The following is a 4,660-nucleotide window of genomic DNA, read 5'->3' as shown; positions in this document are numbered from 1 at the left end:
ATAGCAAGATATAGCACAACATATAACAAAGATATTTAACAAGATATGAAATCTAGCTATTAATTTGTTGTCATAAAACATTTCATATTATTTGACTTTTACTACTTGTTCTTGCACAATGTTAGCCACTCTGTGCTTCTGTTTAGAGGGGAAAGCAGGGTACAAGTAACATGATGATAAACATTTTTTTAAGGTCTTAGACACTGCATTGTAATACAGTAGGACCCCACTCATACGGCAGGTTACGTTCTGAACCCCCACCAAAAAGCGAAAATCGCTGAAAAGTGGAACTCATTGAATAGAATTGTGCGTGACCCCCGAAAACCACCATAAAAGTGGAACAAGTGCCATATGAGTGGGGATTTAATCTAATTGCATCTAATTGAGACTGCTGCATTAGCAAAATGCTGTAAAGCGGGCCCTACTGTAAACCTGCTGCCTATATGAATCTTGCATTTTATGCATATTCCAGGGCAAGTGCGTAGTCTATAGTTTAGTTTGCCTCACTATCTTAACAGTAAGACACCTCACTTGATCAGAGTCATAACAACATTACTACTACAGATATTACAAAATTAAATGGTGACTTGGGTTAAATTCCCACAATCAACCCTCATACATTTAAATATCTGGAGAAGAAAATTATTTGCCTAAATACAACATTTTGGACTAGATTTACCATCTACTGAATCTGAGCTTTTTTAAAAATTCTGCGGTGGAAAGTCAAATGATGAGTCCTTAGTGTAGAAAATCTTGCTGAAGCAGACCGGAATGCAAACATGGCCAACATTATTAACTGGCAAAGATTGCCCACAGGCTCAGTGTTTATACGTTATTCCATTACGTGATTTGGTGTACACTTTTTCTGCTGTGTATTCTTTTGTGTTTTTTTCTCAGAACTGAGCTCAGAAATCTTTAATTAAAAAATGAACAATTGTTTGAATTTGTATATTCAGGATCCTATCAAACATCCAATACCAGTAAATATTTTCCATGCTCCTGATATTTTAAAATGCACCATCACCTAAGATTTTTAGGGACTCCCTGGGAGAAGGCAAAATTGCCCGAGATTGCAGTAGTCTGATATTGGGAGTGCATCAGTGCAACAATGCATTCTAAATGGCAATGAGCCACAGAAGCATAACAGCATCTCAAAGTACAGTGGGGATTTGTTTAACTGGAGATGGATCCTGACAGAGATGTAAAATGCTGACACAGGGAATTAATCGGCTGTTAGCTATTTAAGAGGTGCTTAGAATGATCCTAACATTTGAACGTTGTTATCAGTATGTAGCCATTCAGCACTGTTGTTATTAGCTTTTGAATATTCATTGTATCCAATGTAAGTCATGCTCAGAACAGATACACTATTGGGCATGACTAACTTAGGTTTATTAATGCCAGTGGGTCTACTCTGATAACATAGTTAGATACATATACCCCAGTGAGCTATGTTCTGTTTTCTGTGTGATCACTTCTATAGCAGAAGGGACAGGAAGGATTTTGGGGTGTCATAGTTTATACATTGTCTGGAGAACAGTTGGGACGGTGACTGCAAACGATTCTGAGAAAAGGAATAAGTATTATATATATGTGAATTGTGTTGTGGTTTTCATTGTTTAAGATCCCAGAGCATATAGGGACAATTGACCACTTCTGGGGATGATGTTATGTGAAAAATGTAACCCACTGAATATATGCAATTCTTGCATACAATGAATGCAATCAAGCCTGGGAGTTGCTGCTAGCGGTGCCCTGAAGCGATGCCATGTCAGGGGCACTGTGCAAAATGTAGATGGTGGACAGCTACAAGCAACCTGGTGATCATCACAGTATTAATTATTATTATTAATTAATTAAACTTATATACCGCCCGACTAGCAATAGCTCTCTGGGCGGTGAACATCAAAAAATACAATAAAATTACAGAATCTCATAAAACAAAGTATATAAAAACTGTACAAACTGAAATCAGATTACAACAATTTAAAATTAAATTAACTTAAATTAAAATGCCTCAGAGAAGAGGAAGGTTTTAACTTGGCACCGAAAAGATGATAGTGTCAGTGCCAAGCGCACCTCCTCGGGGAGACTATTCCATAGTTCGGGGGCCACCACTGAGAAGGCCCTAGATCTTGTCACCACCCTCCGGGCCTCCCTATGGGTTGGGACCCGGAGGAGGACCTTCGTAGTAGATCGTAGTGAACGGGTGGGTTCATATCGGGAGAGGCGTTCCGACAGATATCGTGGTCCCGCGCCGCTGCGCACCACCTATACTAGGTAAGCTGCCAAGGATCATTAATATAGGAGGGAGGCCTACAAGAGAGTCTATGCTTAGGAAACCCTTAAACCTTGAGCCAGGCTGCTACACTGTGTCTACAAATATAGAGGGGGTTCAAACAATTGGCAGTTCAGAACACACGGTTCGACTTGATGGACCAGAAACTGCCCATTCCATGTTTTCTGATATGAAACTTTGTTGATTTGTTAAATGTAGTCCCCTAATACAGCCTTTCCCAACTAGTGGGCCACCAGATGTTGTCGGACCACAACTCCCATCAGCCTCAGCCAGCATTGCCAATGGTCAGGAAAGATGGGAATTGTGGTCCAACAACATCTGGTGGCCCACTAGTTGGGAAAGGCTGCTCTAATACTTCACTGTAAAGCTCCTCTGTGACATGAGGTATGAAAGACTCTCCTCCATTGATAGGATTGCTCTGGATCTGTTATATTTCCTTTATGAAAGTCTAATGTGCCCAATAGTTTTGCTTTAACTGTACCCTTTCATTTCAGATATACAGTATATTTGGGAAGTCAGAATAGAATTGAACCAGAGGGGGGGGAGTTGGAGATGAAAGCACCTACTGGCATTTCCTTTACTAGTTGTTTACTGAATAACAAACAGTTGCCTCTTTTCACCACCTTAGACAAGGGAAAGGAGTTGGTTATTTTATGTCATCTAGGATGTTCATTGTTTGAATTAAACTGGGGAAGACAAAGGTGGAGTGAAATAGAGAAGCAAGGATTACAAGTCACAAATCCCTTTGAAGAGCTCTAGGCTTTAGAAAAATCTTCTTTTAACAACAGAGTTTGCCATGTCTGCAACATCCAGGGGCACTTAAATAAATAAAAAATTTCTTTCAAAAGAATCTCAAAGTATTGCTGAGGGTCTTCTACTTCCTGCTGATTTTGTTTTCCCAAAAATGTGTATTGATTTCTTCCACCTTAGAGAATCATAAATGTTATTAAAAATAAATGGCAGGCATGATATAAATTAAATGCCAGGTGGCTTGTGGGTTTCACAGTATTTTAACAAAAACAAATCAAGACAGCTTCACCTGATAATGCATTCAGGGGATAAAAAACATAGATCACCAAACATATCATAAAAGAGCTATCTAGAGCTATTAAAATCAAAAAAAGATTTGTGATTGATTTCAGTGCACCAAATTGCCCAGATCAAGTGCTCCACAGGGTTAGGATGTGAACACACGTTTAGTTCGGACTACACATTTCTTGCTAAAGGCATAACCTAATGCAGTGGGCAGGTGTGTATAAGGACTTTATATGGAAGTGTTATGAATTCATCAGAAATATCTCTGAGTTGCTAGACTGAGTAATAGTATTGTAGAAAAATATATGAATGATGCAATAAATCACTTTATTCGGATACAAGGATCCCTCTCTCTCTCTCTCTTAACATGGACTTCAATTTTTAAATACAATTTAAAATACAGAGAACAAAACAGAACAACACATATAAGAATAAAATAAAGTCACTAATTAAGGGGAAATGGAAGTTCACTAATTCCAATCCTTAGTGTGTTGTGAGTGACCTGATGGGACAATTAGAGTAAAGAACCTAAGGAAGATTTTGCTAACTATTGAGAGAATTTAGATGAATATGTTATATAGCTGAATCATAATGAGAAAAAAATGCATGCTTGACTGGAATTTGATCAGAAGCAGGTTTCCACATTGGACTTAAGCAGAAACCATGGCACCATAACATCTTTTTTAAAAATGAAATTGAGATTTCTTGCTTGTTGCATTTGCCAAGTAACTGTGTGCATAATAATGATCTCCCAAATTTTATCCACTGTTGTTTAGAGGGTTGCTTGGGGGACTTCCAATTATTTATCATACATATATACAACTTTGATGTATATATCAAGACTGGGCGGCAGACCATGTCACTCTAGAGGAACAAGAGATAGATGTGTGATATCCATCCCTTGTTCCGGGTCTGCCCAAATCCAGAAGACAACTGGGAGACGCAGGATTCCTACCGACCTTCGACTGTTGTTGTGTAACACCAGGTCTGTGTCACAAAAGACATCTATCATCCATGATATGATTTTGGATGAATGCGCAGACCTGGTGTGTGTCACGGAAACTTGGTTGGACGAGGCCTCGGCTCCCATTCTTGAGGCCATATGTCCACCAGGTTTTCGCTATGCACAGCAGCTGAGGGCGGGAAGGCGGGGAGGGGGTGTGGCAGTCATCTATCGGGAATCTTTGGTTTTCACCAGACCTCCGCTCCCGAGGACCAAGTTTGTTGATTGCATGTACTGGAGGTTGGGCCCGAAGGGCAGTTTAGGGATCCTGCTTGTGTACCGCTCGCCCCGCAACACGGCAGACTCCCTGGCTGAGGTGCTTG

This window comes from Rhineura floridana, chromosome 6 (assembly GCF_030035675.1).
Source record: "Rhineura floridana isolate rRhiFlo1 chromosome 6, rRhiFlo1.hap2, whole genome shotgun sequence".
NCBI lineage: Eukaryota > Metazoa > Chordata > Lepidosauria > Squamata > Rhineuridae > Rhineura > Rhineura floridana.
The sequence above is the reverse complement of the archived record's forward strand: the minus strand, read 5'-3'. Positions refer to the sequence as shown.